Raw genomic sequence first — 25,973 nt, forward strand, 5'->3', positions numbered from 1 at the left:
CTCTCCTGGTTTTTCTCCTACCTAACAGAGTGCTTTTTCTGTTGCTTGGATGGCTCCCTTTCTCTGTCTTCTAAAATTCGGGGTTCTTCATCATTTAATTGTGTCCTACCCTCTCTTTCCTATATTCATTAAGTAGGTTATCTCATTTAGTTTTATGGCTTTTATATAGTCCCTGTGTTGATGACTCCCAAACTTATAACTCCCTCATAGTTCAGACACGTATCTTCAATTGGCTTCTTGGTATCTCTTGGGTGTCCAATATATAGAGAGCAAGCATAATACGCTCAAAACATAATTCAATTGATTCTTTCCCCTAGACCCCTCCTCTGCCCTGGTCAAACCTATCTTTTGATTACATAGTATTTTTCATCTCACTTAATGGTGTTGCAATTCACCAAAATGTCTAACCCTAAAAACACAAGAATCATCCTTAATTTCTCCTTTTCTCTGATAACTCACTTCCAGTTCATCATCACATGCTCTAAACTTTACCTCTGAAAGGTACATATATATATATATATGTAGATTCCATCTCAGGCAACTCCTCATCTATTGAAGTCTTATCATGAGATTGTAGCAATTTCGACATATCATCAGGTTCCATTTCTAATTTAGGAAATATATATATTTCTTATTCTACCCAGTTAGCAATCTAGTTAGTCACCATAATCATTCAGCTGAACTACTATAATAGATTCTTTAACGCTTTTCCCTATTTGTTTCTTGCCCTCTTGCACAACCACCCTCAGGACTAATCTTTTGCAAATGTTAGTCGACCCATGCTTAAACTTTTTGTAGCTGCATGAACTACCTCTCTGATCTCAACTTGAACTACCTCTCTGATATCAACTTGAGACATATTTCTACATATAATGCACTGATTCACTAAGTTCCAGCTGAATCATTTTTCTCTCCAAATCACCATATCCTAAAAGTCACTTCCTGGAGGTCTTCCCTGACCCTCATCCTATCTAATACAGTTCCTTCATCTACCATTCTGCTATCCCCTTACCCTGTTTTATTTTTTATCTTTGTACTTATGACTATCTGAAAGTACTTTGTGCCTTAGGCTGAAATTTGCTTCAAAAATGAATGTGTTATAATGAATGGTGAACTTAACCACTTAGTTTTGAACAAGAAGCTTTTCTTGAATTCCAATTTCACTACTCGAAGACTACATTCATGTTCACAGTCAATCATATCAGGATCGATTGCAGTAATGGCTTATAAAATTAATACATATATATATTAATTTTCCAGTGACATCACTTTTTTCAAATGAAATCTTCTGTGGAACCCCAATAAATCAAACAGATAAAAATGGAATTTCTTGGAGTTCCTGTTGTGGCTCAGCAGAAACAAATCTGACTGGCATTCATGAGAATGTATGTTTGGACCCTGGCCCAGCTTAGTGGGTTAAGGATCCGGCATTGCCATGAGCTGTGTTGTAGGTTGCGGATGCGGCTCAGATTCCATGTTGATGTGGCTCTGATTTGACCCCTAGCCTGGGAACCTTCATAGGCTGCAGGGGCAGCCCTAAAAAGAAAAAAAAATGGAATTGCTTAGTTAAGCAGGGGATAATTTGGGATACTGAGCCTGTCAGTCTTGCCTCTTGAAGCTTCTCTAGAGGCCCCTATTACCCACCAAGGAATCCTGGGGCTCTAAAACAGGGATTGAACCATTGATTTAGAAACTTGATAGAATGCAATGCAGGATTCCAAGAGTTAGCCCTACTCCTCTAGCTTATGTAGATATGCTAAGTATATTTAGAAGTAGTTATGGAAATCAAAAGCCCTACATACATTGACCCCATTAAGTTCATGGCCTAAGAATATGTCCTGTTTAAACAGATATTAGCCCAGGGCATTGTTAGTTTTCTAAGAACAGGGACTTGTGGCACCAAAGTCAAAGATTAAATCAAAGCACCTAGTGCAATGCCAGAGGAAATTACCCTTGAGATGAATGGGTGTTTCTAAACTGCTATTAGTTGAAGAGGAGTTCAGCTGAGAAGGTCACTGAGTTTTTTTGAGTAGAGAAGATGTTCATGTTTCTCTTGTTTCTTTATAAATCATTGGTGCTGTTACAAATTACGACTTCTATAGTGTTGGGAAATAGGACCTCATGGGAGTGGCCAGTTCAGGAGACATGCTTGATTTGAGAGTCCTCATCATGATTAATCAAACCCAAATACTGTTCCACCTGCAGGACCATGTCCTATAAGAGTGAGTAGTTCTGTGACTAAGTGACTAATTGGTGACTTGGCAAGAGTTTATCTATTCTTTTGACGATTGATTCAAAAAGTAAGATTGTTACACTCTTCACTAAGATTATTTCCAGGAACTAGGATGATATCCAATAGCAAGAGCCATTAGGAGAGACTAAGAAAGTCAATATAGCTATCATCGACATATGGCCCAATTAAGCTGTCATTTTAATTAAGGGAAAAAGTCAGTTTCAATATCTGTCTTACTAGACAAGGAAACCTTTTAAGCTGCTTAAAACCAGGTTAAATGATCAGAGACGCCAGGTGTGTATGTGGAGACACAACCAAAGAAGACACAACCGTAGATGCTCTATCCTATTTTAGGCCAGAAACTGACCTAAGGAGCATAGTCCAACTGCCTCTGCAAGTTCTGGGGAGAAAGAGCTATTTTTTTAGCCTCTTTCGAGAACCTTCCATGTATGATATGTAGCCAAGCCCCAATTTGATATGACAGAAGGAGGACTGTATTGTGATTTATCTAGGTCCCAAATCCTTCTGTTAGCAGTTCACAGGACACTTTTCTTTGGTTCCTAGTGATGAAAACATAACCTTTCAGATTGGTATACCAATCAACTCTCTAACCCAACCCTGTTCAAACCCAACAGGACTGGGTTAGAAATAGGATCAACCCATTTACCAAAATACACCTAAAGAAAGACGATTCAATGTATTGTGTACCCTTTCCCCAACCACTCCTACCACCATACACACATGCCCAGAAGGAGGCACTGTAATGTGGCAAGTAGCCTAGGGATCCTGGCAAGGTTGGGAATAGGGCCTCTGCTGTCTCCAGAGAAGTAGATCACAAATGACCTTGAAATTCCAGCCTTTTAAAATGTCTATTTCTGAAGTAACTTTTTTCCATCATGCTCTTAAACCTTCTGACTGCATTCTAATCTAACTTGTTTTTTTTTTAAATAACAGCTTTATTGAGATATTGTTCACACACCATAAAATTTGCCCTTTTAAAGCATACAGGTCAGTGAACTTAGTATATTCACAGAGTTGTGCAATCATCACCACTGTCTAATTCCAGAACATTTTCATCTCCCTGAAAAGAAACCCCACACTCGTTAGCAGTTACTCCCCATTACCTGAGCCCCAACTGCTTCTCTCTGGACTTGCCTGTCCTGCAAGTTCTTATTTTGTTAACTGCTTTACTTTTTTCAAAGGCCTTTTCCTAGATGTTAGGATAATTTTCAGTTTTCTTTCCAAATTGGCTTAGAATAAGTAGATTCTTAGAGTTGTTTGTTTGTTTATTTATTTATTTTTGTCTTTTTAGGGCCACACATATGGCATATAGAGATTCCCAGGCTGGGGTCAAATTGGAGCAATAGTCTCTGGCCTATGCCACAGCCACAGCATCGCCAGATCCAAGCTGCGTCTGTGGCCTACACCACAGCTCACGGCAATGCTGGATTGTTAACCCACTGAGCGAGGCCAGGGATCAAACCTGAGTCCTAATGGATACTAGTCAGATTCATTTCTGCTGAGCCACAATGGGAACTCCTGTTTTTACTTTTATTTAATTTTTTACTGTACAAACAGCTCCATCATGATCATTTCATGCTATTTTTTTTCCACCAAGCCCTCTTAAACCTTTACTCTTTGTCTTATCGAAGAGGCACTATAGGATAGTGGCTAAAGGAGTGAAAGACAGACCTGTGTTGTAATCTCAGCTCTGTCAATTAGGAGCTCTGTCATCATAGGGCAGGTTATTTACTTCTCTGTGCCTCAGCTTCCCCATGTATAAAATGAGAATGGTAATAGTACCTGTGTTGTATAGTTGTTCTGGAGATTGAATAATTGAATACAGGAAAACGCAAGGCAAAGTGCCTGACGTATATTAAGTGCTTATTTAACTATTGCTTGTATTATGTCTAAGCTACAGAATATAACTTAGACTGTGTTACAAACATGCAGTTATGACAGATTCTGTATGCGTTAGTTCCGCGATAACAAGAACATTGAAGATAGCTACAGAGATCATATTTTAGTTTCTTGTACATTCCTGCATTTTCAATATATCCCGTCAAAAATTCATGTTGACTGCTTTCCTACAGATCTAAAATCACTGTATCCTCTCTTCCCAGATTCAACTGAGGCCTAAACCAGTCGGGATTCCACAAAGAGAGCCACACAAACCAGTCGCCTAGACAGTTGATTTGCATTTGCTGACATCTCAGTTATTTTCAGGTGAGTCCAGGAGGAAAACAAGGAGGTCTTAGATTTTTTTTTCAGCTCCTGTGAGAACTTGAGAAAAACATTTTTTTTTTTTTTTTACATTTTATCTTGGATTTCACCAAGTCCTAAGGAACAGCAAGTTTTCCCAGAGGAGAGTTATTTTTCCTTGAGAACTGTCTTCACTATATCACCGGATATGCATTCACTTTTTACCATTAGAATCCGGTAATAGGAATGATAAGGGCATAAGGGAGTTATTTCTTCAAAACAGTTGGTTTATGTATTCTAAAACTCTGTTAAAACAAGAAAAAAATAGGAAGGCATTGGAGACGAGACTTCACCCCTTTCAGAAAATGACACCACGTGGAATGCTGAATACATCTTTCTCTCTGCATGAGATGATATTAGTGGCCTAGAAATAGAACTTGGTAAAATGAAGCTCACAGTCATAAATAGACAACCGAAGGTTTGGAAGTGCAGGGAGGGGATTTAATCAGGAAAACGTTCTTTTAATTTTAACGGTTTTTCATAGCAAAGCCACGGAGGAACTTAGAAAGAGGACTAATTAAAACAGGGGGACAGAGGGTGAAGTAGATGATTCTTGTACCGAGGCTACTGCAATACAGGAAAAGTGCATGGGTATATTCGCTTCTCAAGAAAATTGTGGACCTGTTCGTGCAAACCATGACCCAGGTCAGCCCGACGTGGCAGGGTGCTTTGTTAGAATGTGTATCCCAGTTAGAACAGTGCTGCCTGGAATTGGACCATGAGAGTGGCAAGCAGAGTAAGACAGCATTTAATAGACTGTCTTAGGAGCTGTGCCTGCTGTTGATTTGGCTGCTTTGGTACAGCACATGGATCTGGGTTTGCTGTAAACTTTGCAGATGACTCAACCAGAGTATTGGCCAAAATGTGGTGCTGGCAGCCTACAACAATTCAGCAGTGTAATTTAGAATTTAAGAGCACAGGCTCTGGAGTTAAATCTACCTGGGTTTTAGTTTCCTCCTTCTTTGCTTCCGTCCCTGCCATAACTGTTTGTTGAGTGCTAAGTAATAGGCAGGCACCATGCTCCCCAGTGGGGATATAATGTGGAAGAATACTAAATACGGTTCTTGTCCATTTCAAGTTTATTGTCTAGCTAGGGAACGAACAACAACAACAAAAATACTAACTGTAAGAATTACTGTGGAAGAAACAAAATTTGGTGATGGGGTAAAGGGAAGTATATCATGAAGTTAATGAGGTATTGTGATAAAGTCTACCACCTACTCACTGTGAAAACTTACCTTCTCTTAATCTAAAATGATCTCACTTTTCAACTAGGGATAACAATAATTCCTTTTTTATAGGGTTTTGGTGAAAATTAGAAGAGATAATGTAGGAGTTCCCCTTGTGGCTCAGCAGTAACAAACCCAACTGGTATCCACGAGGATGCGGGTTTGATCCCTGGCCTTGCTCAGTGGGTTAAGGACCTGGCGTTGCCATGAGCTGTGGTGTAGGTTGCAGCTGCAGCTCAGATCCTGCATGGCTGTGGCTGTGGCATAGGCTGACAGTTGCAGCTCTGATTTGACCCCCAGTCTGGGAACTTCCATATGCCACACATGCAGCCCTAAAAAAAAAGAAGTAATGCATAGATAATGCTTAGGTCAATTATTGGCGTTGAGTACAACCATTGCTACTGCTATTCTATGATCAACAAGGCCTAATGACACTAAACCTTCTCTAAACTAACATCCCAGGTCCTTTGGCCATTCTTTTCCTAAAGTAATTTCCTGATCTCTTGCTGTTTTGGTCTTCTTTCCAGACACCCAAGCTGGTGTTTGAGCACTGTCTCCATAATCTGATAAGCTAGCACTTGGAGAGGACTCAGCTGAGGTTCTGAGGGTTGCTAGTGGCAAAGTTGAACTGCAAACATATTGGCAAAGGTCTGTGGGGGTGGGGGCAGGTCTGAGGCAGAATAACTAGTGAGATACTCAGTGTTCAGTGTTTTCCCTACTCACCTTTCAGCGTCCCTCATTTGATCAGTGAGTGTTTTCCTTTCCAAGTTCAACTAAAATTATCTCTCCCTACTGAAACCTATTTGCATAGGAGCTGCTGCATTTAATTACAGTGATGTATGAATGACTAAATTGGCTTACAATGTTGGTTTAAATGGGCTAACCCCATTCTACCCCCAATGTTGGCTTTAGGTGCCAAATGACCCCAGAAGGGATGTATTAGCTGTGTGAGTATGTTTGTTCTTTAGGAAAACTTGATCAGCTCACTGCTATGTCTTTATTCCAAATTGGAAGGAATAGCCAGTAAAATAGAAGACAAAATAATCATGGCAACGGGAGAGAACTGACTGGGCAGAACTACATGGAAAGGAAAAAAAAATCTGGAAATTTGTAGTGGACTGCAATCTTACTATGTATTAAATGGTTTAGAATCCACATAATGCTGTTGACATGATTCAGGTTTTTCCTTGGTAAAGTAAGACTAATAGCAATTACTTCACAGGATTGTAGGGAGGATTAAATGAGTTGGTAAATGAATGGTGCTAGGAGCAATTCCTTTCATAGTGTAAGCATTTTTTTTTTGTCTTTTTTCTTTTTAGGGCTGCACTCATGGCATATGGAGGTTCCCAAGCTAGGGGTCTAATTGGAGCCGTAGCTGCCAGCCTACTCCACAGCCACAACAACACAGGATCTGAGCCACATCTGTGACCTACACCACAGTTCACGGCAATGCCAGATCCTTAACCTACTAAGCGAGGCCAGGGATTGAACCCTCATTCTCATGGATACTAGTTAGTTTCGTTAACCACTGAGCCATGGTGTAAACATTAAGAAAGTGTCATGTGATTAGTATAAGTCTGTGCTTATTAAAATCTTGGATCTAGATCAAGGGAGGTGATAAAGTCTATTTTCCTTGGTGCTGGACAGACCACAGTTAAAACACTTGAGTCCATTTCTTGGCGATGTAAGCATGTTTTATTTATATCACTGAGAATTTTTTTTTTACTACTAATTAAGCTCCATATTTTGTCCAGATTTCACCATTTTTTTAAAGTGGTAAAACATACATAAGATAAAGTTTACCATTTTAAACATTTATTAAGTTTACACTTTAGTAACATTAGGATATTCACATTGTTGGGCAACCATTACCGCCATTCATCTCTAGAAATTTCTCGTCTTTGAAAACTGAAACTCTGTACCCATTAAAGAAATAATTCCCTGGAGTTCCCATTATGGCTCATTAGGTTAAGGACCCTAAGGATCCAATATTGTCTCTGTGAGGACATGGGTTTGATCCCTGGCCTGGCTCAGTAGATTAAGAATCCAATGTTGTCATAAGTTGTAGTGTAGGTTGCAGATGTGGCTTGGATCTGGAGTTGCTGTGGCTGTGGTGTAGGCTGGCAACTGCAGCTCTGATTTGATCCCTAGCCTGGGGACTTCCATATGCTGTGGGTGCAGTCAAAAAAAGGAAAAAAAAAATAGAGTTCCCATCGTGGCTCAGCGGTTGACGAACACGAATAGTATCCATGAGGATATTGGTTCCATCCCTGGCCTTGCTCAGTGGATTAAGGATCCAGCATTGCTGTGGCTGTGGTGTAGGCCTGCAGCTATAGCTCTGGTTCCACCCCTAGCCTGGGAACCTCCATGTTCCACCTGTGTGGTTAAAAAAAAAAAAAAGACAAAAAAAATATAATCCCTCATTCCCCGCTCCCTACAGCCCCTGGTAACCACCATTCTGCTTTCTGTATCTATAAATTTGATTACTCTAGGTATCTCATATAAGTGATAGAATAAAATATTTGTCCTTTTGTTGCGTCTGGTATAGTTCATTAGCTTGATGTTTTCAAAGTTCATCTATGGTGTAGCATGTGTTAGAATTTCTTTCCTATTTTTTTTTGTTTTTTTGTCTTTTTAGGGCCTCACTGGTGGCATTTGGAGGTTCCCAGGCTAGGAGTCCAATCAGAGCTGTAACTGCTGGCGTACACCACAGCCACAACACCAGATCTGAGCTGTGTCTATGACCTACATCACAGCTCACAGCAACGCCAAAAGCTTAACCCAATGAGTGAGGCCAGGGATTGAACCTGCATCCTCATGGATGCTAGTCGGGTTCATTAATCACTGAGCCCGACAGGAGCTCCAGAATTTCCTTTTTTTTTTTTTTTAAGGCTGATTAATATTCCATTGTATGGATATATCATATTTTGTTTATCCACTCATCTGTTGATGGACATTTTGGTTGTTTCCACATTTTGTCTATTAGATTCTTTTGGGTGTACACTCAGAGGTGAAATTGCTGGCTCATATGGTAATTCTATGCCAAATTATTTGAGGAATTGCCCTGCAGTTTTCCACAGTGGCTGTACCATTTTACACCCCTACCAGTGATGTATAAAGCTTCCAATTTCTCTCCACTGAGTAGTTTTGGAGGCTTTTAAATTAGTTGCCGACACATAAAAATCACGTCTGTCAACCTTGTTTTCCTTTGTGTCGGGGGCTAGGGAGAATGAGTGTTATTTGCTTTAATTCCAGATTGAGGGTCTAGGGGACAGCTCTAAAGCTAAAGAGTAGAGGTTCTAGGGAAGTCAATCTGGACTCAATTTAAAGTACTCAAAGAGGGCTGCTTTGGAAAATCGAGAGTTTCCAGTCATCTCTTAGAGCCCTATCTGTCAGGGACATTGTAAAGGAGATTGGTGAGCTGAGTGAAAGTTTGGAATAGAAGGCTTTTTTGCACTTACCAAAATCAAATATTCCACCATATTAAACACTGCAGTTAAGCATCAAGAGTCATTTCCATGAATGCTTTAGAACATCATGGCTTTATAATCACCGTATAAATAACTATAACTTTAAACCCCCAATAATGAATCTATCGCTAAAGGAACAGTTTTTAGTGTTAGTACCTGGGCATCGGAGGAATATTTTGCCTGCCTTAGCCCATTACTTATTTGGTCTATAAGTTCTGGTTGTAGAGCTTATATGAAACCTGTCTGAAAAGTCTGAGTTAAATTTGAGGTCTGTATTGTCCATTTCCCCTACTTTTGCTTCTCCATGAAGAGCTTTGCTAAAATGACAGATGGCCTCTATTTTTAATGGACTTGTAAAGATGGGAAGTATGATTGGCTTAGAGGGCTTTGGGACAGAATTTTTCAAGTATGTTTATTTTAGTACAAAGGGAATATGAAATCCTCTCTAGCATCTGTAGGATGAGAAATTGGTCCATGCCCCCAAGTGGCAATGGAACAGCCATTAACATCTACCCATAAATCGAGGGCATATTTTTGCTTATTCCAGTCTTTGGCCTCTGCATACTTAATGAGAAGTTTTTTCTTTCTTTTTTTTGTTTTTTGTTTTTTGTTTTTGGTCTTTTTGCCTTTTTTAGGGCTGCTCCCACAGCACATGGAGGTTCCCAGGCTAGGGATCTAATCGGAGCTGTAGCCACCGGCCTACACCAGAGCCACAGCAACACGGGATCCGAGCCGCGTCTGCAACCTACACCACAGCTCATGGCACCGCCAGATCCTTAACCCACTGAGCAAGGGCAGGGAGCAAACCCACGACCTCATGTTACTCGTCGGGTGTGTTAACCACTGAGCCACGATGGGAACGCCTTAATGAGGAATTTAATCTAGCAGACTTTCACTAGATTTGTGAAGAGTTAATGATCCATTCTTGACAACGTGGATCTTGCAGAACTTTATGAGCAAAAAAAATCAATCGATTTTTTGCAAAGCATTAAAAAAATTGACATTCTTTGGCCAGAGGTCAGCACGGGTCAATGCTACCACAGGTGAAAGGAGATTAGAGAACGAGATAGGGTGAGAGAGGAGAATTGATACAAAATTCTCATGGCTTGTGATCCCAGGGAAGCTGGGCATTGCGTGCACTAACACTGCAGATCCCTCCTGTCCTCTGGGGTCTGACACAGGCAATATAGGCAATGTCCTGAATGTTCTTAGGAAGATATAGGATGCCCTCGGTCCATGGATATAGTGACCATATTACTTCACAGACCCAAGAAGGACCCTGCCTTTTCCATGATAAGTTGCTTGATGTCAACAACATCGACTCTTTGGAATTCCTACCGTGGCGCAGCGGAAACGAATCCAACTAGGAACCATGAGGTTACGGGTTCAATCCCTGGCCTTGCTCAGTGGGTTAAGGATCCGGCGTTGCCGTGAGCTGTGGTGTAGGTTGCAGATGTGGCTCAGATCTGGTGTGGCTGTGGCTGTGGGGTAGGCCGGGGGCTACAGCTCTGATTAGACCCCTAGCCTGGAACCTCCATATGCTGCAGGTGTGGCCCTAAAAAAAGGACAAAAAAAAAAAAAGACCGAAAAAAAACCCAAAACAACATTTATTCTTTTTCATTTCTAATTCTCAATAGTCAGTAGAATGTAGTTTTAAGAATACCAACACTAGAGACCACCTGGGATTCAATGTCAGCTCTGCCCTTTACTATCTATATGCTTTCATCTAATTCCTTAACCTCATCAAATTTTAATTTACTCATCTATTAATGGGGGAGGTCATAACAGCACAGGCCACATATGATTGTTTTGAGTATTAAATGTGATAATGCACATAACAAACAACCAAATGTTGGCTGAAGGGAAAAGACCATGCCAGTATTATTTTCTGCCCACATTCTTTCCTGCCAATACTATAAACACAATAAATATCTAATTTCTCTGCTTAACACAGAGTTGGCCTTAAAGGAATCTAGGTGGTATGATTAAAAATTGTTGAGTCCCCTACCTTAAATATTTCCTTCATTCTCTATCATGGCATCTGAAATTTCATTTAAGATTTAGTTTCCTTGTCTATGGGAGACTTTCTAATCTTTAGGAATGCCTTGCAAAACTGGAAAAAAAATCTCTGTGAAAAGGAATACTGTAAGCCACTACTAGACAATTCATCAATTAATCAACAGTTCTTATTGAGAGTTCATTGACAGCCAACCCAAACTAGCTTTTTGAAAACAACATCTGGTTAAATGTAGGAGGAATCAAGAATATGAAAAAAAAGGGCAAGAGAAACTAAAAGGATATGGGGGTGGGTGGGTTCTAAAACCCAGTATTACCAATGATATAATTTGCCCAGGAGTTCATCAATGATACTTAACAAAGTAGGGATAAAACTGAACAACAAACTCTATGTGAGCAAGGGATACAATCTCTGACTCTGTGTCTCTTTCTTGGCTGAGATGAACTAACCTCTCAGTGTCTCAGTTTCCCTCTCTCTGTGATGCTTGTCTGCATCAGGCATCTACCAAGGTGCCAACTAAACAGGCTATGTGTTGCTAGCTGGTACCAAAGACAAGCTCCATTTCTTATTTCTCCCTCTGGGCAAAGAAGGAGGTAGTTGTCCCAGGACCACATTGTGAAGCCTAAGAGCCAATCCATGATCAAGCTGCCTGAGGGCCTCACTGCATAGGGTATCTCTCTGGAAATGTTGTTGTTCTTTACTTCTTGCCCAGTTTTTCACCGTCCTTTACTCTTTTCCCAGTTTTCTTCTGGCAACTGGTATTCCCTCTGCACCCAATTCAGCACCCTTCAGATGAAGATCAAGTAATTTAATCCATTTAAGACCTCAGCACACTCTCCTACCCAACTCTGGGTGTGGTATGATTAGCACTTTCTAGTTCTTGGTTTGTAATAAAAAGTCCTCAGGGCTATTGGTTTCTGATTAGATAGTCTACCTGCAATTTAAGTAGCTACTACTTGTTTAGACATTAGTGCTGCTTGGCTGTCAGCTATGGTATGAAGACCCGAACGCTTGGAAATTGCCATGGTCAGGGTTGACAATGGTTGAGAGTGTCTGAAATTTAATTAGCTTCTACTAGCATTTGCATTTTAAGTTCTTTATCAACAAATAAGAAAAGAAAATCAGTCTGCTTTTTCAAATTTATCTTGGGAGTCACAAAGACTAAAGGGTGATTTTGGCCCTAAGATGCAGGGAGGGTAGCTTCTGATACTGCATAAGACCCATCCAGTGGATAATAAATGAAACATGACCTAGGCCTTTTATGATGATGTGTGTCTTTGTTTTGTGTTAAGAGGGTTCTAGCATGGTGGTCTCCAAAATGGCATGTTGGAAGAAAATTTTTAACTACCGGTGTCATCTTAAATTTCAATATTTGAAAGGAAATAGAGTGTACTTATATTTGAGATTCAGATTGACATTTGTACCCTTATTTAATCTGTGTTAGAGGCTCTCATGCCATGTAACATTTACAAGGTATCCTGAGGGAAGGGTAAGAATTTCACAACTAGAAACTTTACCTGCCTTCAGAACAGGCAATACGTTGCAGTTTATGTATTCCAAATCAGTGAATTTATGAGTCATATTATCTGATTTTAATTAAATAAACTCTCACAAAATGAATATGTGGCTTAATAAATATTTCTTCAAAGCAACCATGGATTGACGATCATACTTATCATATAAGCACAAATGAACAACAATAAGATGGCAGAGTTGGCACCTGTCCTATTTTGTGGTATGAGCTATTCATCAGCTATTGAATTATCAGGTAAAAACAGCAGTGATCTAGTTAGTTTAGAAAAACAGTTTTCCAAAAGCAGAAGAAATCAAAATTATTGACAAGACTATTAAAAATATATTTATAGCCATCATTATTAATGATCATATATCATCCTGAGTGTATATTTTTGCCTTGAAATATTAGTGAATCACAACAGATCATATGCAAATTTTTGTGTAATATGGTATATGATCTCTGCCCTTATGCTCTGGTTAGACTATTGGTAACTTATCCTAAGGATTGCTTAGGAAGAAAAAAGTCCTTATTCCTCCACACCTTCACTCCCTCTGTTCCTTAGCCTTTTTTTTTTTTTTTTTTTTTTGTCTTTTTGCTATTTCTTTGGGTCGCTCTCGCGGCATATGGAGGTTCCCAGGCTAGGGGTCGAATCGGAGCTGTAGCCGCCGGCCTACACCAGAGCCACAGCAACGCAGGATCCGAGCCGCTTCTGCAACCTACACCACAGCTCACGGCAACGCCGGATCATTAACCCACTGAGCAAGGCCAGGGACCGAACCCGCAACCTCATGGTTCCTAGTCGGATTCGCTAACCACTGCGCCACGACGGGAACTCCCTGTTCCTTAGCCTTTACCCTACCTTCTCCCTCTCTGGTTGTTTCCCCACTTCCTTAAATCTAAATTACTCCAATATTCCTATTCCTACCTCCACCTGCAGTGTCAAATCAGTAATTCCCTCTCTATATAATCAGTTATGTTTACTCATTAAGAACTTCTCATAGCAGATTTATAACCTGGCTCTTGACACCAGTATTTCTCTTCAAAGAGACTCTGCCCCCCCTTTCATAGAACATAATCGGATTTTTAAATAATCCTATAAAATAGTGACTTCTTAGACTAAGAATAAGGTCAAGTTGTTTTTCTAGTCTAGATTGTATTTACTGAGTAGAAAGACACTTTGTTCTTTTTTTTTTCTTTTTTGTCTTTTTAGGGCCCACCACGGCATATGGAGGTTCCCAGGCTAGGGGTCGAATTGGAGCTGTAGCTGCTGGCCTACACCATAGCCACAGCAATGCAGGATCTGAGCCGCATCTGTGACCTACACTACAGCTCATTCCAATGCCAGATCCTTAACCCACTGAGCCCGGCCAGGGATCAAACCTGCATCCTCATGGATACTAGTTGTGTTTGTTAATGCTGAGCCACAGCAGGATCTTCAACAGATATTTGTTCTTGTGGGCTTGCTGTATAATTTTTTTTAAAAAAGGACTCTAGTCAAGTTCATACAATGGCACAATTGAGGGAATAGTGACACTCAACAGTAAAGCCACTAATCACTCAATTAATTGGATTCCCAAGGACTCCAAGGTGCTCCCCAAATAACAGATGTCAATGTTTGATTGTATATGAATTAGGCCTTTTTTCAGTTGTGTGTGAGATTAAAAAAAATAACTAAAAGTGGTTTGGGAAGAAAAATTGACTCAAGTAACTAAACAGTCCAGAAAGGCCTGCCTGCATCCAAGTATTGTAGCTGGGTCATGAGGCATCTGTTTCTATCTCTTGTTTCTCCTTTTCTCTAGGTTGATGTTATTCTCAGCCAAGATGCATGCTGACAGCTCTAGCCTTACATCCTCCTAGTTTAGCAGTCCTAGCAGGAAAATGCTCTTTTCCAATAATTTCAGTTAATATCTTGAGGTTCACTCTTATAGGCCAGGACCAGGTCATCTGCTTTTCTGTGAAGTCAGCCACATGAACTGTGAGTGGGAAGTTGTTGTGCAAAGGAGATTTGGGGCATTACCAATGGAAGGAGCGGTGGACTATCACAAACAAAGTTTTAACTTTCTTGTTATGGCATCTCTTGGGCTGAATGGGACTCCTCTGGGGTTGGTCAATTGCTTTTATTGTTTAGATGGTCATTTCCTGTGAAATTCTGAGCTTTTGTTGAAAATAGAGACTTGCTCTTCTTGCTTCCATTGTGTTCCACACAACAGAAACAATGAGTGGAAAACAATAAAACATCTTGAGCTTGTGTTCATTCTGTGTTCCTCATTCACTTACTCTTTACAAGATAAATGTTAAAGGAAAGAGCTCATTTCCCAGAATGGAGGGTGAGTTCTAAGATATCACTGTGGCAACTGTATAGTATCCTAAAGAGTCAAGGACTTAATATTCTTTTTCTTGAAGATGTGGAGGCTCATCAGACCTATGAGATCTGTAGTCATGACCAGAAAAAAAAAATGATGGGAAGACAATACTCTCCCTGTGTTGTCTTGGAGACAAAAAAAATATTATTTTTACCATCTCTCCAAAAATTCCTCATCTCTCCTCCCACCCCAGCCATTTACAGTGGGTTCTCTTACAACTGGGGATGAAAAATACATTCTAAAGTCTGGGAGGTCAGCTCGGACTGCAGAAATAGGACCAGCTTTAATAGCCACAGCCAGTGTTTTTGTTTTTGTTTTGTCTCATCTTTAATAGTCAAGATGTTCCTGTCATTCATTAGAATCCAGTCAAAGGAATGCTGAATGGGGCTGATGCCATGTAATTGACAAGAAGGTCCCCTGGCCCTGGTGTGCTGCCGACAACTGTCTTGGGCTTTCCAGCTAGTCACCAGTAAAAGAAGTGAGGATTGGGGGAGGGAAATCATTACCAATGTTTTCACCCTCATTTAGTCCAGACTGAACATATTATGATACAAGTGTTAATGTGTCATGAAAACAGAATTATTGACAATTCTCAGCAGTGACTGAAGCATGCACGGGATGCTGAACACTGCTCCTTTGGCTGACATTTTGCAAACAGCCTGAACAGGGTGGGAGAAAGAGGAAGAAGGGTCAGGAGATGAGATTATCGGCACAAGAATTTTTTTTCTTCCTGTTCAAACTGTCACTTGTTAATTGTATTCAGCTCTCGTCACTGTTGGTAAAGGAGGGCGACTGGAATTATGAATATAAAATCTTCCAACTTTTAATTCATTTGTAACCAATGACTGATTGACTAGCACAACTGAGTTTGCATTTTAAATAGCTTTTTGGCATCCTTCTACCACCTAATACAATACAGATAATTCCCTGACAGCGTGCCAGAGATAATGCAATTATCATTGAGTTTCCTTAGACATGTTTTATATTATCTACTTAAAAGAATCCTATTTCCTCGCTGTAATCTAATCTAACTTGGACCTGACTCTCTTAAATGAGACAGATAGTTAAAAGACAAAGGGATAAGCTGGGGCTGGGCTAAGGTGCTTGCTTTCTTTGCCTCCCCTGTGAGACAGCATCTTCTGCGTCATCTGTGTCAATAAGGAGGCCGTAGCCCCCAGTTCTGCAGCTTCATGGCCCTAGGAACATCTGTGCTACCTTCAGGATATTCCCATAGACATTTCTAGTTATTATACTCATAGGAAGAGATCTTGAGAGAACATTGAGTTCATTTTCCTTCTTCCAGGAGGCACTGTGTTGGGACTGTTCCAACAGACCCAGCTAAAAACTGAGCGAGGTCCTTCAGCCCTTCTCCGTCCTACCCAACAATCCACAGCAGAGTCCATTACCCTTTTCCCTCAGGAGGTTCTTTACATATGATCTAAGTTACTGTCTGCGTAACTTATTGCTCATTTTTCTCTAATGCAGATTTATAATACTATCTATTCATGTAGCAATGCCTTACAGTTCCTAGAAACCACAATCAAATCACTCTTTGGTCTTCCCCAGTGAGATTGTTCCTTTTCCTTTATTTTTCTTTTAGGTCTCAGTTTTGAATATCTGTTGATGAGCTATCTGCTCTCCTTGGCCCTCAACTGATTCTCCACATGTGCAGAAATTGTGGAGTCCAGAACTGGTCTCTCTTGTTACAGCTGGAATAGGGATAGACTGGGACTGGTGGGCAGTCAGGGACAAACAGTCTAAGAATCACATTCAGTGGCTCAGTGGTAATGCACCCTACTAGGAACCATGAGGATGTGCGTTCGATCCCTGGCCTCGCTTAGTGGGTTAAGGATCTGGCGTTGCGTGAGCTGCAATATGGGTCACAGACATGCCTTTGATCTTGCATTGCTGAGGCTGTGGCTGTGGCTGTGACCTGCAGCTGCAGTTTCGATTCGACCCCTAGTTCCTTAGCCTGGGAACTTCCATATGCCACACCCATGGCCCTAAAAATAATAATAATAATAGTTATGCCAGTAGACTCATGACCCACAAAGTGAAATCATGCAACTTTGTGTTTTAGGTAATGCCAAATGAGTTTGGAGAACTGTATTTTTTAATATGATGAATAATGAAAATAACTACATATCTTCCAGATTCTTTTAGAAAAAGAAATAGTTTAGCCATCCACAGCAGAGATGTTTGTGTTTCTCACTCACTCATAGGTCTCCTCAACACCACGCAAGCTCTCACACTGCTTGTGTAAAACAATCCCAGTGGTTTCCATCCCCAGGCAGGTGAGAGTTTAGTGGAGGGGATCAACGTTGCACTTCTCACCCATTGTATTTTCATTAAACGGGTGGGCAGATTCTGCTTCAGCCAGGAAAACAATGTCTGGCTCATAGTCCTCAGGAATGTGTTCCTTTCTGACTGGCCATTGGTTTGTTTAAGATACATACCGTGTGTCTTATGTGCCAGGCAGTGTTCTAAGCACTTTATAAATATCAATTCATGTCATCTTCATGAAAATCCCAGAAGGCTAACAGTAGCCTTATTCGACAGATAACCAATGTGTGGCAAAGAATTAGTAAATAACTTGAGGTCACACCATGAATTGGTGGCGGGGCAGAGATTTAAAACCCAGGGAGTTTGATTCCAGAACCTGCCTGCTTACCTACTATCTCTCTCTGCCTTTTTGGCGTTCTTCTCCTTTCTAACCTCCAAGTCTCATCTCTTTTCCAAGATGAGATTTGGTCTCTCCTAAACTCTTGTTTTCCGGTAAATTTTCTCGGATAGAGAATGTATGTACATAGTGCATGATTTGGGGGCAGAGATGGTTGAGAGAAATACCTGTGCCTAAGTGGTAAGCTCTCTTTTACTTTGTGCATTTTGTTCTTGAGCTTTTTTTGCCACCTTCATTATGATGATAGTTTTCTATCCAGCTGCTTAATCAATTGCTTTCTCAATGGTTAAAAAAAAAAAAAAAAAAAAAAAAGAAAGAAAGAAAGAAAACCTGGTGAGAAATTTGGGCTATTCTCTTCATTTCTCAGATGTCTGTGACTGGCACAGGCTGAGAGCTTGCATTTTGCTCTTTCTCTATTGCATGCAGTGCCTGTAAACTTGACATGAAACAAAATACTCTCGATCACCTCTCCTCCAACAGAATCGTGGGGAGTGGGAGATCTTGTAAAAGTATGGATTCCTGAGCTTCATTCGTGACCCACTGAATTAGAATTTTAGGAAGGAAATCCTGTAATAGCACACATTAGCACACATAATAGCAAGCCCCCTGCTTCAGTGATTCTGATACATACCTAAGTTGGAGATGCATTACCCCAAGGAGCTTTGTGAATGGCCAGGCTGCAGAATTAATGTGGAACTTTTGAAAAAAATGCAGATACCCTGGCTCCACCCCTAGAGAGTTTATGCAGTGGTGTGCTGGTTAATGTTTAGCAACCATCTCTCTAAAAGAAAAAAAAATCTGATTTATAGCATTTGCCAATTTCCATGGTGTAAATATTCCCACCATGATGTATTTCCAGATAGATATGTGAGGTCACTGAACTCTGAGTTGGGAAGATGTGCACGATTGGTTCTTACAAGCCAGTGCAAGCTGGCACCTGCACATTGGATGGGTGAATGTGAGAGAGGGTGTAAGTAGGAAGTTGGCAGTAACATAGGAAGGTGAAGGGTATTAAATGGAGCTAGTACATGGCAGAGCTTATTTAAACCCAGCTCTTTCTCACTCCAATATCCATGCCTTTAATCCATCCATTTTCTATGCCTTTGTGCACAGCATAACCAGTTTACAGGAATATTCTTTCCCTCCAGCTCTGTCTCTGAAAATCCCACCCATCCTCATGGCCAAGCTCAGCTGCATCCTCTTCCTTAAGCCTTTCCTGTATAATTTCCGCACTCCCAACAGATGTGTTCCCTCCATTGCTATGGGATGGGTAATGGAGAGACGTCTTTAGTAGAAGCATGCTCTTTCAGCAGATCCACTCTGATTAAACAGAGTAGCGATGGACCATAAGGACAAGAGCGCTGTGGAGCCAGACATACATGTACTCAAACCCTAGCTCCAGTATTAGTCACCTCTCACCACCCCCCTCCTCAAAAAAATCAAAGCAAGGAGTTCTCTTGTGGTGCAGCAAGTTAAGGATCTGGCATTGTCATTGCAGTGGCTCAGGTCACTTCTGTGGCACAGGTTTTCAATCCTTGGCCTGGGAACTTCCAAAAAAAAAAAAAGTCAATTTTACTCACTTCTCTAAGCCTCAGTTTCCATAGATGTAAAATGGGAAAAAATGATGTACAATGATGCAGGATCATTGTAAATATTGGTAATAATTCATGGGGAGCTCTTATAAATTGTGACTATTATTATTCATGCATTTGCCCTATACCAGCAAATGCTACTCCTGACTTTGCTTCTTCAATTATTTGATATCAAAGGCACAGCCTACACTGTAGCTTTCTCTTTATCAACTGGCAATATCAATCCCCGACTGACTCACCGGGCAAAAAGAGCAGCATTTGAAATTGTCTGTAGTGACTCTCAGCCTCACCCTGAGCTTTTGGTCAGGGCTGCCAACCCATACGGGAGCTATGTCCTTAGTCATCTGTACTCTCCTAAGCTGTAAATGACTGGCTTGCTGATATCCACTTGTCCCCTCCCGTCTCACTTTCAGGGTTATGAGTAAGTCAGGAGGGATAGAGCTGGGTTGAGATGAGGCCCACATGCTATTGTACCAGTGCATCAAAACTCACTCTCCATGCACTGCAGTCTGCTTGAGTGGCAGCCAGGCTCACCGGGCTGATGAAGTGATGAAGTGGTTGTCAAAGAAACAGGCAATACCAATCTATCAACTCAGTCTTGGCCTACAGGCAGGAGAGAACAGATATGTCTGGAGTTCACAAGTCTAGTCCTGGATCCTATAAGATGATTGCCGCCAGGCTGGGGGGCTGGAGAATGTCCAATGCTACAAAACTCTGTACTGTCTGAAGACTTTCTGAAATGCTCTTCTTTAAACTAAAGGCATCATTGAAGGCTGCTTTCAAAGCGTGATAGTCATGAGTGGGGCCACTATTACTCTTGATACCTATGTAGAAATCAGTTTCTCAGCTTGGTCATTCAGTAATGCTGAGTGAGAGTCAGACAAGTGTGTGGGCAGTGGACTTCCATTGTGGCTCAGTGGGTTAAGAACCCAACTAGTATCCATGAGGGTATGGGTTTGATCCCTGGCCTCGCCTAGTGGGTTAAGGACCAGGCGTTTGCCACAAGCTGTGGTATAGGTTACAGATGTGGCTCAGATCCAGTGTTGCTGTGACTGTGGTACAGGCCGGCAGCTGCAGCTTCAATTCGACCCCTAGCCTGGGAACTTCTATATGCCGCAGGTGTGGCCCTGAAAAGACAAAATAATAAATAAATAAATTAATTAATTTGTGACCAGGATGGGCTGATTTGCTATCAGAACTGGGCAGGGGTTAACAGAGGGGTTAATGTGAGAGGGGTTAATAGTTTGGTGAGAGGAGGGAGAATATTGGAGTCATTTCGAAATTCAACTTGGCCACTCAGACATGGGAGTTCTGTGGCTCAGGAGACAAACTTGCCAGATTTTGCCGTCTTGCCTCAGGCTGATTCTCTGTCCCAGGCTTAGAGTAGCTCCCTGAATTGCCAAGCAGCGAGTGACTTCACTTGCTGTTGGCCCGCGCTGAGAAACAGCAGATAATGCTATGACAACAGTTAGACATACTTGTGTGCACTTGCTGACAGCTCTGGGACTGGAGGGTGGCAGAGATGCATTTCCACAGCCTTTTTCACTGCTCACTCTCCCTACCTGTGGATGCAGGGATCCTGGGGGATCTCACTGAGTCGGAAATAAGGATTTGAATAACGCTGAGGGAAGTCTGTCCACACCACCTTTCTTTTTTTTTTTTTTTTTTTTTTTTGCTATTTCTTGGGTCGCTCCCGTGGCATATGGAGGTTCCCAGGCTAGGGGTCGAATTGGAGCTGTAGCCACCGGCCTACACCAGAGCCACAGCAACGCGGGATCCGAGCCTCGTCTGCAACCTACACCACAGCTCACGGCAACGCCGGATCCTTAACCCACTGAGCAAGGGCAGGGACCGAACCCGCAACCTCATGGTTCCTAGTCGGATTCGTTAACCACTGCGCCACGACAGGAGATCCCACACCACCTTTCTTGAAAGAGGCCTAGTGGAGGAGAGTGGTAGCTGGTGAGGACAAGTGCCCAGGATCACGATTGGCTGTGGTTTGACTTCTGACCCACAAGTTCAAAGGAACTATTTTCATTTTAGTTGTAACACAGTGAAGTCTGTGAGGGACATGGGTTTTTTCCTCCATGTAATTGTCATTTTGTCTCTACAAGATCTGATTAGTCGGGAGCTATCTCAGAAGAAAATTTCAGATCAATTTACTAAAACCAAGAAACCACACCCAGTCTTCCCTCATTGACTTCTTAATAAAGACAAAATACCAGACACCCAAACCCTCTATGACATGAGTGAAGCTTGACATTTATGCCAAAAAAGGTCTCCTCTCGGGGAAAAAGTACCTCCACCAGGATTCAGCATCATTAATCCTCATTCAGCTCAACTCGTTATCTTGTCCACTCTCATTCAGTCTCTCAAGGGTTTGCTTGTTTTGTCCCTCCTGTTGCTGTTCATTTCCACTCCATAAATATTTACTGAGTGTCTATTATGTATCAGGCACCATGCCAGATAGTGAGGCTGAAAATATAAGTAATTACAATAATTTCCGTTTACTGAGGACCGAATATGAACTCGATGTTTTAGATGTATTTTCTCTTAAATCCTCCCAGTTACTCTATGTAGATAGATACTATTATTATTCCCATTTTACAGATGAGCAAACCGATCTCACAGAAAGGTTAAGCAACTTGTTCATGGTCACAAGTGGCAGAAATAAAACTTAAACCTAATTTTCTCTGATTCAAGAGTCAAAGCTTTTATTCTGTATCATGTATATTACTGTGTTAAGATCTTTGCCTTATCTCAAGTGATACGTACGAAAAGCCTTTAAGTATTGTTATTATTCCCATTTTACAGATGAGGAGACTGAGAGGGGTTATGTGACTTGCCTGAGGTCTTGGGGAATTAGTGGTAGAGCCAAGATTTAAGCCTTGGTAGTCAGCCTTACAAGCACATGCAGGGAGTTCCCATTGTGGCACAGCGGAAACAAATCTAACTAGTAACCATGAGGTTGCAGGATCGATCCCTGGCCTCATTCAGTGGGTTAAGGATCTGGTGTTGCCATGACCTGTGGTGTAGGTTACAGATGTGGCTTGGATTTGACGTTGCTGTGGCTCTGGTACAGGCCGGTGGCTACAGCTCCGATTTGACTCCTAGCCTGGGAACCTCCACATGCTGCAGGTGTGGCCCTGAAAAGCAAAAATAATAATAATAATAATAATAAAATAAATAAATTTTAAAAATAAAAGCACATGCACTTAACTTTTATGTTCCATTGCCTCCTCGAAAGCAATCTCTAATGACTACATGGGGGTAAACAGGTCAAGAAGACATATCAGTGGCAACAAGACAGGGAAAACTAGAACTAGAAGCCCAGGAGATCAACTTGGAATTGGCGGGTGTTGTAATTCAGGTGGAGCAAATGGAATACCAGCAATATTACAAGGAGCAGAAAATAGGTAACTTAGATTCAGGAATAGGAGATTAAGCCCAGAAATGCCAGCTAAGGCAGGTAGTAGCACAAATGCACCCAGCAAAGGGTCACGTCCAGTATCTTCACAGAAGTCAGGAAATTTGGGTCCTAGTCTGAGCCCTACCATCATCTCCCTGGGTGATAGTGTGCAAGTTAGATCTCCTTGAGCCTCAGTTTTTCCATCAAAAAATCCAATTTGAGTTACTCTTCTGTCTATCTTACAGGGATATTGTGAGGATAAAAGAAAATAATAGACAGCAAAGACTTCAAATGTCTTCATTTCTATTAAATTTTTTTGAGTAATTAGACTCGTTTTTATTTGTTTTTGCATCATGTAGGTACCACCTGAATTTGTTTGATTTTTGGTGATTAACTGATCCAAATGAACCTACCAGTTGCCTTTAGACATATTTAGAAATGAAATTCAACTCTTATTCTACAGGTGTATCCCTGGGATCTCATGCTGAATAATCTCAGCACAGGCTCAAGGTGATTTCCAGCCACTTACTATTGACTCTTTAGTTTTTCAACTTGCTCATTTGGTTAAAGCAGAGGACAATGGAGTGGGCCTTCCTGAATTTGACAGAAAATTCCTCCTTTCCTTTGTTTCTTGAGTCATTAGCTGGGATTTTCTTGCCTTTCCATCCAGGTTACAGATTTTAATAGACTAAGACCCTTCCCAATGGCTTAGCCCCCCACACTCATCCCCACTTTCCCTACTCCCTGAGAGGAACTGAGCTAAGGGCTAAAATCCTTACCTTATTTTGGACCTGATTCCCAGGAGAGGGAGTTGTGGGTGTTATTACAGCCATCACCACTGCTACTCATAAGGCAGTAGGAAGGATGCTCAGCCAGTCATATAATCCTCAGCTTCTTTGGGACCAAGAAATAGTAATAGTGAAGTAGGATTGAATCACCCATTTTGATTCAAAAAACATTCATGCATCTTGGTGGGCAGGGAGGGGAGTACAGGTTTTACTCCTTCCTCTCACTGGTCATCTCAGTCACTCACCAACCATGTACCTGCCAACAGAGTGTCAGTTTACAGAAAAGTCACAGTAAGCATAGCAGAACATGTGGCAAAAGGAAACTCAAGAAAACAGCCCACAACGTCCATCTCCTTCAAATTGGTTAGTGGATTTATTCTGTGCTTATAACTGAGTTGAACATGTCTTTTGGGCTATGGCTTTGTCATGCTGGAGAGAGCTCAGAAGAAGCTGAAACACAAGGCTGTTGCCCAGAGTCAACTGATTTTGGAGCTGAGCTCTACTATATAGCCTTTGAGGCAGAGAGGATCTTTGACTCTCAGTCTGGGCATGACTGAGCTCTTAGAAGCTTCATAGGGAGTCAGCTGTTTCTTACAGAAGGAATAGCAGCAAAAAGACTGTTGCTGGACCTCCAAAATCTCTCTGTTGTCACTCTAGAACTTTGATTTTATTTATCGGAATATTTTTCTCAATAGTCATAGTGATTCATTGATTTTGACTTTGGAGTCATTTAAAACTTTGCTGCATGACTTTGAGCAATTCACCTAATCTTTCTGAGCGGTAGTGTTTTTTCCCCACCTAAAACACAAAAAATGCTCTCCTCACAGATAGGTGGTGAGGATTAAGTAAGACACCATAGGTAAAGCAGCCAACACAGTACCCTGTCACATAGTAGACACGTAACAAGTACCAATTCCATGGCCCTCATTGTTTTGGCACTATTTGGCAAGACAAAAACTTTCTGCAACAAATAGTAAGTGGTTAGTTTGTTAACCAATAAATTCTTTATCTTTCAGAACTTAAGGGCCACGGTGTTGTGTTATATATACTTATTCCTTTGTTCTTTCTGTTAGGTCAACAGCCCTGTACAAGTAGGACATAGCCATGGAAAAGAGAAACCAGTAACTCTGAAAACCTAACCTGGGTTCATGTAGCAGTTGGTTTTCCTGGGATCCTCCACTTCAGTGTCACCACATGTTCTAGGGACTGGGAGCCCCCTGGGGTTTTGATCTAAATATAGGAGTGCTATCTCCATGGTTAAGGTCAGTTCCAGAACTAGTGGTCAACTTGCCAGGGTTTGTGATTTCCACAGGCTGTACTTGGGGCAAGGGCTACAAGCCATGAGTCATCCTTGAATCCCACCCACCCACTCACCTGTACTCACTCCTCCTTTTCCTCCACAATTGCCAGAGCGAATGATTTGCTGGAGAGAAGCCAGGTTGATGGGCTCCTTTTTGTACTTTCAGAAAATCTAATTTTGAATCTCTACATCAGGCAGCTAGAATCAACATCACTCCCCCCAGTAAAACAAAAGCTTGGATACCTTGACTTCTCTCTCTCAAACAATTTCATTATGATAACTTTATGCTTAATGGAGCAAAAAAGGGGGTAGTACTCAGTAGAGTTTTATGATTCTGGTCTGGTGACTAGTTATATTCACCCTGGCCTTGAGTTCGGTTGGTACTACCAAATGGGAGGGTAAGCTTGGCTTCTTAGATGTGTTCAGGGCTTCTACTTTTGGAGCTTATAATTCAGACTTGCCTGTTTTCAGGATCCAGTTACCTTCCCTTCCCCTTTTCTACTCCAAGTTGTTTCTGGCAGCAAAACTGAGGAATATTATCAAGATCAGCTTATAGAATTATTTGCCACAGATGGTACCAAACTGGAATGAATATATGTTCAGTTTGGGCTTCTTTAAAAACAACCACTTGCCCCTCCTCAGCCAAGTTCTGTCAGTGGACTCGGCCCAGGACAGATGACAAATAGCTACCCTAGGCCAGAATATAGTCTTCTTAGCAGCAAGTGATATAACTACATGTCAAATGTGAGTCAAACCTGAGCCTGCAGCCTACTCAATAAAGGAAAGTGGATTTCAGTATCTAGGTCTGAAGTTCGAGGATACCTCTGCTAAGTTCCCAGAGTGACTTAGTTCTTCCCAACTGCTGTTGACTCAAAGCAACCCCTGTAATTGGCTTCACTGTCAGGACTGTTGTCTGCCTTAAATGCATATTGTGCACTTGACTGTGTCTTTTGTGAGGACAGGGTTTGGCCATACAGCCTGTTGTAGAATTGAATCCCAGAGCTCTAAAATATTTCTTCTCAAATTAGTGGGCAATACCTTTTTAGTTGTGACTTTAGCAAAGGTATAAATATTAGTTGTATCCAATAAAAATGCCAAGCCAATTCAGGATTCT

General features: G+C 41.3%; 1 protein-coding gene across 3 annotated transcripts in view; it reads left to right on the forward strand.

Moving 5' to 3' along the window:
- RTL4 (retrotransposon Gag like 4) overlaps positions 1–25,973 on the forward strand; it is a 412,876-nt gene that overhangs the window by 191,395 nt on the left and 195,508 nt on the right. For all 3 annotated transcript variants that reach the window (XM_021080439.1, XM_021080440.1, XM_021080441.1), the window contains one exon: positions 4,357–4,459. The gene's annotated coding sequence lies outside the window, so the exon portion shown is untranslated. The remainder of the gene's footprint in view (positions 1–4,356; positions 4,460–25,973) is intronic.

Source organism: Sus scrofa, chromosome X (genome assembly GCF_000003025.6).
Source record: "Sus scrofa isolate TJ Tabasco breed Duroc chromosome X, Sscrofa11.1, whole genome shotgun sequence".
In the NCBI taxonomy this organism is placed as follows: domain Eukaryota; kingdom Metazoa; phylum Chordata; class Mammalia; order Artiodactyla; family Suidae; genus Sus; species Sus scrofa.